At 48.2% G+C, this 12,454-nt stretch overlaps 1 protein-coding gene across 1 annotated transcript in view; it reads left to right on the top strand.

Moving 5' to 3' along the window:
- The window catches only part of CACNA1G (calcium voltage-gated channel subunit alpha1 G), a 144,400-nt gene that overhangs the window by 65,076 nt on the left and 66,870 nt on the right, over nt 1–12,454 (top strand). The window lies entirely within an intron of this gene.

Raw genomic sequence — 12,454 nt, 5'->3', positions numbered from 1 at the left:
TACAGATGGAGTTATGAGTCTGAATTCATCTGCTGGTGGGATGGTTTGGGGTGAGAGGAATTTAAAAACTCTGGGAAGGGTCCCAGAATGGAATAAGGCAGGCTTTTTCCTCTGAGTGTGCTTCCAGGTTGCAGCAATCACCTTGACTTGTACCTGGTTAGGGGAGCTCCTGTATCCTAGCCCTACCAGGGATGGTCAGCACCATGCTGAGACCACTGTCCCCTGGGCAGCACCAGGTGGTGCTGGGGTCTGTGGTGAGGGAACCAAGGAGATGAGGCAGTCCTTTGCCACCAGGTCACTGTGAGCCTGGCCGTGCTTAAGGTGCTGCCAGCACCTGTGGGCTCTGTGGGCTCTGTGAGCTCTGGGGTCAGTGCAGCTGCAGGCAGAGAGCTACTGAATTTGCACTCCTTGGAGAGGAGGTAAAAAATGGCTTTGCCTCCTCAGTGAACGCTCCAGCAGCAGCATGATGAGTCCAAAATAGCCTCATCACTGGCTACTCCTTTGCTTAATTATCTGTGTCCTTGCAGGCAGGAGAGTGCCTGTGCTCCAGCCTCTCACCGCTTGTCACCTAGCAGAGCTTTCCCTGTATATAGTCATTAAGAAAAGGAGTTGCCATGTTCCTCTTGAAACATCTCCATGATGTTCCATGACAGGAACTCTGCTTTCAGAGGGTTTGCATGCCGTGGCCTCACATGAGTTTTGTGGCTGCTGCTGAGGCCTGCCTGGCATGGTGTTCTTGATCCTACCTCAAGCACGTGTCTTGGGGCTGCAGGTGCGTGCTTCCTTTGGGGTGAAGAGTTTATTAGTGGGGATGCAGGGATGTTGCAAAACTTTGTTATAAAGCACTCCTATTCTTGAGAGCTCCCAGCATGTTGTTTCTGCTGGGATGTCAGAGCTCTGGGCTCCCAGAAAGACACAGCCACCCCTGTGCTAGCACCAGTCTTGGCTGAGAAGCTCGTTGCCTCTCAAGTCGTGGCTCCCCTTTTCTCCCCTCCTGGCGTGTTTCCTGTTTGCTGGGTTGCACACAGAGCTGTTTCTCCCCCAGCTCCCGGTGGAAGCAGTGGTGGCTGTGGATCAACTCCCAATTCCCCTGTCATCCTGTGGCGTTAATGCCTCAGTGACCAAGTGCCAGGGAGATGTGGCTGTGCTCAATGTGTCTCTTCCAGCCAGCACCTTCCCCCTGATGCCCTGATGCAGTCTAGCTGGCTAGGTGTTGTTTTCAGTTCACAATAAACAGTGGTGCACTCCAAAGTCCTGCTGGTTTCACCTTCATTTGCTGCCCTTGTTGGGAGCTCTGCAGGGAAGCTTGAGTGATTCTACCTTTGTTTAATAATCTTGGGAAGATTATCCCAAAGAAGCTGGGAGGAGGTGGTTCACAAAAACCAATAAACACTTTTATTCCTACCTTGGCTGAAGGGTGAAAGCACATCCATGTGGGATCTCAGCACCTCAGGATGGAGGTGCAGAGTGGCCGAGAACGCCCTTGGGGGGCTCGGGAGTCCTGGAATGTTGCCAGAAGTGTCTGGTGGCTGGACTTTGATCCTACACAGGAGATGACACCTGTATGAGGATGGGAGGATTTCACTGGGTGAATGGTGAAGGGATAAGTTAATTAGAGTGTAAGACACAGGGTTTAGGATTTTGGTACAGGGGTGTCTAAAGAAGTAAGATGGAGGAATTGGGGCGTGTCCTGTTCTTCTTCTTCTTCTTCTTGGCCTCCATCTTCTGTGGTGATGGTGGCACTTGGGGATTGGTTATTACTAAAAGTGCACCGGTTAATAAGGGTAGAAGGTATTGGGGAAAAATGATAAATATTGTACACGTAACTTCGGGTATAAAGATAAGTGACCGCCCCGGGGGCTCGCAGTGTGCCCATGGCTGGCTTGCTGTGCAGACCTCTGTCGGGCTGAAAGAAAATCTTTTAGATAAACAATTAATAAACACCGAGACTGAGACAAGATCAGAAGTCTCTCCTCGTCCTTTGAAGCGCCGGGCTCTTCAAGGCCATCCCTGGGCCTTTCCAGGCCACCTAGACAGCACAGAAAACTTACACATCCACAGTGTCTTTGCTGCAACTGCCCAAGGGGCAGACTGTCAAAGCTTGTTGCTCTTTACCAGGAGCGTTTTTGGGAGATGCTGGTGTGGTCTCCCATGTGGGGGAACCACCCCACTGGGGATGGGTGCCTGAGTAAGCTCCCATCGTCAAACACCCTAAGTGCAACACAACTCCTTAATTCTTTGCCTTGGGAAAAGTGGGGTAGGAGGTTTCTGGTTTTTGCCCTGGCCAGTGGTGAGTCCCAGCAAACATCTGGATGACAAGAGGCAGATTTTTGTGTGGTTTTTGGATAACAAGGGTGAAGGGAGCTGATATGCGTGGGGGTACTCCAGACACCGTGGGTGGTTGCTTTCTTTAATGGTGTTTTGAAGCTACTATCGTTCCAGATTCCTTTCTCCCAGGCACTTGGAGGGAATAGCAGAGCTTGTTTTTATTAGTTCATCTTCTCAAAGAGCAGAAGAGAACAGAGAGGTGTTTCTTTCTAACCTCGTAAGGCTTAGAGTTGGCAATTTCATAATCTGACAGTTATGAGAGCAGGAATTTGAGGGGCAAAATGTTGGACCAGGCCTTCCTGCAGAGATTATAAACACTGAAACATGATTTTTGTCTTTTGGAAGAGCCTTTCCTCAAAGTGTGAGTGATCAACCATGTCAAATTTATCTTTACTGACTGATGTTTGCAAAGATGTGAGGGCGCTTGAAGAGTACTTGACTCCATGACTTTCTATAATAAGCTCTCTGCTTATTTAGACAGTATTTACCTCTTGGGTTTTCCACATGCTGCCCTGGGCACAGTGGGCTATATTAGGGTAAATATTTTAAGGGCCTATTTTAAGGTGTCACGTCAAAACCTTGTGTTGTTTAGAGGCCCCTTGGCAGAGGGGCTGCTCCTCTCTGAGAGGAAGGACAGGCTGGAGGTTACCCAGAAAGGAAGAAGGAAGATGCCCACCCATCTGGCCCCAGCAATGCTGGGTGGGATTCAGCAGCTCTGGGACCACCAGACCATCCTGGGCTTCAGGACAGGAGCTGGTGAGCTGAGCTCCTCATAACAGCCAGGGAGAAAAGTCTGCTCCTCTGGAGGTTTGACATCTCACCTTGGGACAGGCAGCCTGGAGGGACCTGAAAAAATCTTTTAGTCCCTTGTTTAAATGACAAGGCAACCAGAGTAGGCCTGGTTGTGATATTTAAGATGATAGTGGTTCTTTGAAGGCACACACAAATTAGTGGGAATTGGGAGTGTGTTGAAAACACTGGTCCCCACCTCTTGCTGCTTATCTGTATTCACCCATCAGTCAACCTGGTCAGATTGAGCACCCATGGCCAGGGCTGCTGGATGAACCTCCTCTTCCACCCAATGCTCTTTTCCATAAGCCACCTTGCACTGTAAATTGTCAACACACATTTTACCATCACATGGCTGAAGCTTCAAGAGCTGGGTTTTCTCTAGGCTCCTTCTGACATGAGCTGACTTTCTCACTCAACACCAGGTTGTTGCCACATGGTTCCTGCACATGCCTGAGCTGCAGGTACACCTGACTGGTTGTAATTCTGTATTTCCTCCACACCCCACCCATCCAAAACCAACTCCTGCTGTTTTCTGGCTCTAGGTGCAGTCAGAGGGAGCAGCACAGTGTGAGGTGCTTGCAGCACTTGCCATGTTGTGGCTGCTGGGCAGCGGTGTGAAATTTTCCATCAGGGAAATGACAACCAGATTGCCACAGATTATTAATGTGGCTGCTAAATAGCTTGTTTTTCTACAGAGATGAAGCAAAATGCAGGTAGAAACTATTAGCTTTGGGTAGAGGAATATAAATGTGATTTAAAGGTAGACTCAGGGGATTTTAAGTACACTGTTGAACCAATTGACTGATTCGCCTTAAGGAAGCTGAGCCTCTGCAGCACTGTGGGTTCAAACAGCTGCGGCTTAGCAAAAGATTTTTCTGCCACAGAGCAGGAGTAAAATGTGCTGCTAAACCAGAGGGTTTCTGTGCTGCTTTCCCCCCCGCCCTGGCTGTAAGCCAGGCTCTGTTCCATAATATGCTGCTTTTATTTTCCTTTATTTCCTCCAACTCCTTTCTTGGAGTGAAAAGCAAAGGCTTTAGTATGAGGCGTGATGTTGGACTCCTCAGTAGGGGAAAGAATTCAGCAAGGGCTTCCTTGAGGAAGGGCTTTGGGGGTTTTGTTTTTGTTTTTAAAATCTGGTTCACATTGAGCTTCCTGGCTGTTCTGAGTTTCCTTGTCTGAACTCGCATTGTATGAACTATACCCTACATATTCTTTTGTTTAAATAGCCCTTGAATTTCAGTCGCTGTCTCTGCGGTGTTTTGCCATTGTTAACAAGAAAGAGACTGGAGAGTCCTTCACTGGCCTCCCCAAAGCTGCAGTGGGTTCAAATCCCTGCCTGGGTCTTGTGTGGACTTGGATCTAGATTGATCCAAAACCCTGGTGTCTCTGAAAGGAAGGAAGAATTGGTTTAGACCTGTGGGGAGCCTTTTGTTGATTTTTAAGATCAAATTGAAGAGGTGACAAGGGTGAACGACTCTCTGGGACAGCACCCAAGGAGAAAAGCTCATTATCCATGGGAGGCAGTTCTTCAAGGAAGTGGGATGGGGCAGTGCCTGACGTGTCCCCAGCATAAGTGCAGCCGTTGGAGGACCCCTGGCTACAGCAGCCTGTTGTAGGGATCCACAGAGCCACAGTGCCCGAAGCCAAGGTGGGCAAATCCCTTCTGCAGGAAACAGGAGCAGCCTAAGCCCATGGCAGCATCTCAAGCTGAATTCCTGGTACATCCTGCTGCAGGGGAGGGAGCAGGGTACAGATGATGTACAGTTGTCACTGTTAACATTACAATCTAACAGCTGCTGCAGCATGGAAATAGCAACCATCTGTGCCAAGGAGTCAAAGGAAACCTTGCTGGCAAAATGCATTAAAGTATCTATTTATGTAAACAGTCAAGGCTTGAGAACAAGAGGGTTGTCTTAATCAGCATCAAAGAACATGAAATTTTTAGATATCCAGTATGATGGAGAGGGGAGGTGAACAGTTAGAAAACCTGCCAGCATGGAGCAACCATTAGGCTGCAGGTTCAAGTATTAATAACAGTCACCCAAATTGTATTTATGTACTTCTGCTTTTGCTGAATTCAATGTGCAGGGAAGAAGGTAACTGGAAATTATTAGCTGTCATAACACCCACTGATCGATTTCTCCATGTGGGAGGAAAATTGGATTGTTCCATGGAGAAATGGTGTAAGGGAACTGGGCAGTGGGGCTGTGACAGGTTGGTGCCCAGGTCTCAGGGTGCCTGTGTGTGCAAAGTTCTGGGCAGACTGGAGAGTAGCAGGTCTGGATCCCTGGATGAGCACTGCCTCAAAAGATAAGGGCATATTTGGGATGAGAAGTACTTTGCTCCCAGGACTTGGTGGTCAAGAGCATCCCAATCCCCACCAGTTTCAAGCCCAGTTGAATATTTTGCTGTTGGTAGATGGCAGCTGCAGATTTGTCAGATGTGTGGAGGCTGCTCCTTTGACCATCCCTATATCCTAAAAGGAGATCTTGCCCAGTGCTGGTTCACCTCCTGAGGAGGCTGTGGGAGGTCTGGGGACTGGTTGCAGCTCACCCTTGTCTGGCTGCATTGGGCAGCTGTGGATGGACAGCACCGTGTCCCTTCCAGCCTCTGTGGCTCCATGCCAGGTCAATCCAGGGCACACATACTTTGGCTTCTTTGATGTGCATGGATTTGTGTCAGGTCCCCAGGTCAGGAAGGAGGGGAATCCTTTTGTTTTGTAAAATATTTCTGGTGTCTCTTGCATCTCTTCTGAGTTGTTTCCTGTGAGTGCAGGGACTCAAAGACCTGTCCCATGTCCATGTCCCAGCTGGTGCTGCACCGGGGGCTCTCTGCATCACACACTGATGCAAACTGGTGCTGAACTCCTTAACCCTATACCTTGGCTGTCTCACTCCAACTGAATGGTACAGACCAGCTTTGTGGTGAAATTTCTCATTTGATACTTCCTCATATGAGTCTGATTCATTAGACTTTGTTTTAGAATGGCACTTACACAGGTGTGTGCATCCCTGAATCAATGAAACAGCCTTTCCCTGGAAAACCTCCATCTGCCCAGGGCTCTTCCCAGGAGCTCACAAGGCCTCGTGTTTATGCACTGCCTTCTCTTCCTGTAGAGGTATTTCCACTTCCACTGAAGTGCACATCCCACATCTCTATTTAACTCCGTTGCACATCTCTCCAGCCCTGTGCCAGCTGCTCTTAGCCAAGCAATCAAAGCCTTGGCAGCTCAGCGTCTGCTGGCTTTGCCCGACGTAGGGCTTGGAGCTACCATCAACGTAATTCCTCGACACTCCAGCTGCAAGGGGCACTCCCACAGCAGGCAAATGCAGTGCCCTATGGGTTTGCACACACTGTATTCAATTAGCTCCTGCTTATGCAGAAATTACTCTTATTAATGGCTTGTTGTTGGAGACTAGAGGAGTCATCATCCAACGCTAATGGAAGACATCAGAGCTGTTAATCGCTAGGATTACCGACTTCAAAACCAGTTTTCTATTTGTTAGTGGGGGTAATTCTTTTTATGGACCTTGGGGGTTCTTCTGCTTCTCGGGGATTGGAAGGGTTTCTGAGGTCTTGTAGAAAGTCAGATGTTTTAATTGACCCGCTTGTGAAGCTCTTCCAGGGATAAAAAATGCCATGGTCCTCTTAGTCATTAAAAAATGACTGTGACTACAAAGCAGACTTTATCCTGGTTCTGGAGATTGAATTATTTGAAAATTAAATGGGATTTCATGTAACTGGGAAGGTTATATTTTTTATCAGATAAATCAGTTCTCTGTATGCTTTAGGGATGAGCCTATATAGATTCCTTGGCACCTGCTGAAGTTTTCTTCATCTCCCTGGTTGGGGAACCATAAGTGTCAGTTGTTTCCTGTTAATTTAGTTCAGAGACTGGAAATACTTGGGCTACCTTAGATCCTATCATTACAGCTGTTGTTTCAGCTGCCATCCATAGCCTCCTGTTATCTCTGCCCAGGCAGCATTGAGAAGAGACTCCAGCTAGGTGAAATGGAAGAATGATGTGCACTTTCAAAACTTGCTTCATCCCTGTATGGAGGAAAAATTGCTGCTCTATGCAGATAGTCAGGCGTTTCTTTCTATTCCTTCTTTGATTATTGTGGTTGTTCCCCTTGGGTGGGATCCAGGAAATTCAGCTAGAGCATCTGTAGCACCCTCAGCCTGCACCACAAGCGCTTTCATCTGTAAGCACTTCTGGTTGTTGGTGTTTTCCCAGGGATCAGTCCGTATTTTTCCTTAGTTCTCCTGGTAGAGGTTTGTCCCAGTGCTGTTGGCACCCGCGACTCTGCCCTGCTGTCACTCATGTCCTCACAGAGCCCATTCCCACCCTGCTCAGCCCCAGCAGGAATGGGGGCAGCAGCTGAGTGGTTTTTCCCTCATCTCTGCTGAATTTCAGCTCTTTGTTATAATTGGTTTTTTGCTGATGTTAGGAAATGAGTGGCTTTTCCCCCATGGATGTCTGTCAGCATTAGAGATAGTGTTACCAGCATCAGAAATCCAGGTTCAGCAGAACTGTGCAGGAGCTCTACAGTGACAGCATTTTTCTTTCCCTCTTTTTATTTCCTCCCTCCCCCTGGTCCCCTCTCAAGTACTAATAGGGAGATAAGTTTCAAACTTGGTTTAGATTAACCAGAAATAGAGGGCTTTAAATCTTAAGTACTTACAAGGTGTGACCAAGTAGAAATGCAGCTTTTGTTCATTTTAAGCTCCTGCGAAACCTGGGCAGAGGGATGAGCTGGTTCATGTTTTTCTTGCATTTTCTGGGATAATGCTCATCCAGAAATCTCAAGCAGAGAGAGATAAGGAATCCAGGCAAGATTATATGCTGTCCCTCCTGCGAGCGATAACGAGAACCCAGCTGCAGGACTTGGTGGAGGAGGGTGTTGTCTGCATGCCCTGTTTATGGGTCTGGGCAGCCATGGTCCATGGAAGATCCCTTCAGGGTGGGTCGATGAAATTCTCCATCAAATTTGGGGCTCATTCCCTTGTTTGCACCCCACTCTTGAGGCAGACAGGTGGGAGCAGGGAGACAGGTGCCCTGTATGGCAATAGGGGCCAGGGAATTCAGTTTTTTGCCATGGTTCCTCAACAAAGACGTGTTGGAGAGGAAGGTCTTGCACCAGGAGGTTCCATGTCCACAGGACTCAGCTCCTTCTCTCTGCAGATGTGGGCTGGGAAGGGACACTTGTTGATTGGAATGGGGGAGGCTGAGTGGAAGACAAGAAGATTAGCAGAAGGCATGGAAGGGGAATCCCTCCTGTGCAGACAGCTCTGATTTCTCTGAAATGAAAGCTGCTTTCCTCCCTTTCTTACAGCATTACTTGCTGTGGCATGAAATATTCAGCCTCCATTCAGCCCGTAAGCAAATCCTTCTTTCCCATGCAGTGAAGGGATGTAGCTGGACTTGTTAACTTGTCTGAAAAGTCATTTCCTTATAATAAATGCCTATAAATCCTGAACATCCCAGCAGTCCTCCAGCCCACTGAGCAGTGAGCACGCTGTCCTTTTCCATGTCTCCAGCCCCAGGAGGAGCAGAGCAAAACCTGCTGCAATCCTCCTACTTTCTGAATTGTTTTCTTTAACCAAGTTGGCAAAGGACAAGTAGAGAAAGCCTATCACACCCCGATTAAGCATGGCTCAGGTTTGCTCTGCTGGACACAGGACAGTCATTAAAGCCTGATACCTTTGAAGGAACCCCAAAGACAATGAATGTCACTTCTGAAAATATGTGTGGATTGAGTTTCTATTTATAGTCACAAGCAGCTCCTGAGCCAACAGGAGCTGTATTTACTGAAGGGAGCTGAAGTGGTATTTTGGGTGGTTGTGGCTCAGTGGCTGCACTGATACAAGGGGTTAATGTGGATATGATAGGGGCAGTGCATGGAGAAGGCTTGTGGGTTGAATGAGCACACAGCCATGAGCTATCAGTCATGGGGAACTGAGCGTGGGAGAGGGCAAAGACAGGGCACCTCATTTTGTTAATTAAGAGCTGCTTCTGTTGGTGAGAATTTCTTGCATTTTGCCCCAGGACTTGTGGTCTGGCTTCTGTTCTGGGGTGGACCTGGTGTGTGTCTGCACCCACAGGGAGGGTGGAGAGGATCTTAACAGAGCAGTGTTAAGTTGAAAATCCTATCTTTGTGTGACCCATTTGATTTTCTTTCTTATGTATATATATTAGAAATCTGCAAGTGATGAGTCAGTAAAATGTTGTTGGTGTTTCCTGTGAAATAGCTGAGGTCGCTATTTTCTTTCTGTGTTATTTTTCCTAGTTGCCATGGTAATGATTTCAGAAAGGTCTTATTCTTGCAGCAGTTTGAATGGGTTAGAAGTTTTCACGGTCTCCTGGATACTCTCACAGCAGCAGAGCAATATCTCAAAGATATCCCTTGGGATCAGGAGGGATCTGCCTCCTGGCTGGTTGTCCCATCCCTCGCTCTGCGCTGTGGTGAGACAGAGTGGGTTTTTCTGTTTTAATGTTAGCAAGACAGAGAGGAAAGACCCTGGGGTGCTTCTGTTCTTTTGTGTTGGCATCCCAGGACCAGGGGCTGGACACGATCAGGCTTGCCTGCATCCTGGAGCTCATTGTCTGGACAAGGGGAGTGTGGGAGGGATGGATATGTGCCAGCCATACCACAGCACTGGGTGCAGGTCTGATGATGATGATGATGATGAAGACCCTGTGCCCTAAATGGGTCACAGCTGGAGGAAGGCAGGAGTTGGAAGCCTTGTAGGGCACTGTTTGCCGGGGCACTTGGTTGCACTTCATGCAGCAGCAGGGCTCGTTTTTCAGAAATTGGGGAACACAGACCCTGGGGCTGGCATAGCCTTCTTCCCTACTCAGTGCCCACAGCCTTGCTTGCTCAGCAGCACCTTGGAGCCCTGCGTGCAGGGAGAGGAGGCATGTGCCCACATAGAAATGGAGTGTGTCACTTCTGCCATTGAGCTTCTACTCAACTTTGAGAATAGGGGGGGGAAAAGAGAAAGAAGGGCATTTTAGCCTATTTCTGAGTGCCAAAAAAGGGCAAGGTGCTGGTCCAGCTTTGAGATATCCCTTGAGGCACTCTGGGGACAGCTTCCCTTGCTTCCTTCCATCCCCCCGGCAGTGCCCTGGCTGGTGCCAGACAGCCCTGCCTGATTCCTGCAGACAGGGTGCAGGGAGCGTGCCCTCCTGGCCGCCAGTCCTTCCTCCTGCCAGGCAGGATCAGCTCTGGGTGGGTGCCCAGGCTCGCATCCTCCTGCTGCCCCAGCAATGCTCCGTGTTTTTTTGAGCAGCACTGCCCTGTCTGCTCTGATTTCTTGTGCTGCCACAACTTGTCAGTGTGCTGTTTGGTACATCAACAAATCGACACTACACAAACAGAAGGCTAACAGGGAATGATTTATCCAGGACAACATATCTGTGTGTCCAGCAAAGCAAGATGTCCTGTAAACAAAATTCAGTATTTACTGAGGGCTCATCGGCAGAGCTGGTGTTTTGTACCACAGTTGAATTACACTTGGATCTCGCTCTTTCTGTGTGTTGCTTGTTTAATCATAGGATGCTTTCCTTTTAATTAGGCACTGCTGCTACTGATGAGAGAATTAGCAGACTCTTCTTTTAATGGAGAAACTGAGGCTGTGGCAGCTGTGCTGTAATGGGGGTGGTGGGCAGAGGCTTCGTGCTGCATAGAAACCCCAGGCTCTGCACCTCAGTTTCTGCTTCCTGAAAAATGTCTTTTTTAGGGTGGTCCTGGAAGGTTTTTTCCCCCCCACAATATATCATTTAGCCAAAGGAAGGATGTTACTTCCCCCAGCTGCTGTGTTGTGGCCCTCAGAGAGAAAATCTGAGTGATTTTGCCAGCTGTTTTCCTCCCAGCCCAGTGAGGATCCATGGAGCTGGTTGTGTGCCAGTCTCTCAGGTACCTCATGTCTAGAGCTGGTTGATAGTGTTTTGATTAGACAGTTATTGTCAGAAAATGGCAGTTTATCACATTTGAAGCTGTTTGTGGGAGAGGAGCAGTTTCAGTGGACTGGCCTCAAAAACCCCCCAACTTTATTGGAGTTTGTTGTCTGAGGTGTTTGAAATGTCCAGCTGGGGGGTTAGCTCCCTGATGGTTCCCATTGGTTTCCCAATGACAGTTGGGGAACAAAAAGTTCCATGTTCTTCTTCAAGCTGACTTTTATTTATGGTTTTTTTTTAATTTTGGTTGATTTACAGTAGAGAGCAAAGGGATAAAGGAATGGTGGGTGAAATAGTGGGAAGAACCTCTAAGATTTTGTGCATTGTGTCTTAGTTTCCCAAGTTTGAAATTTTGAATTCCTGTCTGGGATGGATTGATAATTTCAATTCCCATGGGAGAGAAGATCATGTTCCTGCTGTACTATAATGATGTCTCAGGAAAGAGGTCTCAGACATATTTGTGATTTCTCTAGAGTAGAAGCATCTTATAAAAAATCTTATTATCTTATACATCTATGGCTGAATGAAAATCCCATAGCTGGCATTCTTAGAAGGGTTTGAATCCCCACAGCCTGGCTGAGATTCCCCGGGGCAGGATCATGATCACAGCCCCCCGCTCTTGGTACAAATAAATCCCAGTGGTGTCATGGCAGGGGTCCCCCCATGGAGCAGCTGCAGCTCTGTGTCCCTTGAAAGGGATGATGAGCTGCTTCAGGGGACTCATGGGCTGCCCTGGGGACCCCTGAGTGGGACTGAGGGTCTTGAGGGGATGCCCTGCTTCACAGATGGTTGTGAAATCCCCCAAGTAATTTGCATCACCCCATCTCATCTGTTTAGGGATGTGTGGTTTCCCGAGGCAAAATAATAACTCAGTGGATTTCAGCCAGGTCAGAGTGGGATGTTCTTCCAGTAGATGCTCAACTTACCCACCCCAGCAGAGCTCCAGGCTGCTCTGGATCTTCTCTTGTCTTTTCCTGGATGGATGACATGGAAGTTTTCCCTTTCTCTTGCAATCCAGTTTGACCAATTAGTTTTTTGGATATTAATTCTCACCTCTGGTTCAGGAGTACCCGCTCTTCATTTTTATTATGTCTGCCCAGTGTCTCAGATATTGAAAACTGTTTCCTGCAAGAGAAGTGGAAAAGAGTGTGTGGAGGAGGAGTAGGAGGGCAGGCAACTTTTTTGGGGTGAAGTAATGGGAGGCAGGTACATTTTTTGCTGCTATGCCAGCACAGGTTGACCCATAGCCCGCACAAGCCACTGCCAGGGCTATTTGGGTGTTGGATATCTCCTGAGTTGGATGGTCTGGGAGGGAAATTTCATGGGCCAGAAGGGTCACAGCCCCTCCAGTGTGTGCTGAGGATCTGGGAGCGT

Source organism: Ammospiza caudacuta, chromosome 19, assembly GCF_027887145.1.
Source record: "Ammospiza caudacuta isolate bAmmCau1 chromosome 19, bAmmCau1.pri, whole genome shotgun sequence".
Lineage (NCBI taxonomy): Eukaryota > Metazoa > Chordata > Aves > Passeriformes > Passerellidae > Ammospiza > Ammospiza caudacuta.
The sequence above is the reverse complement of the archived record's forward strand: the minus strand, read 5'-3'. Positions and strand labels throughout refer to the sequence as shown.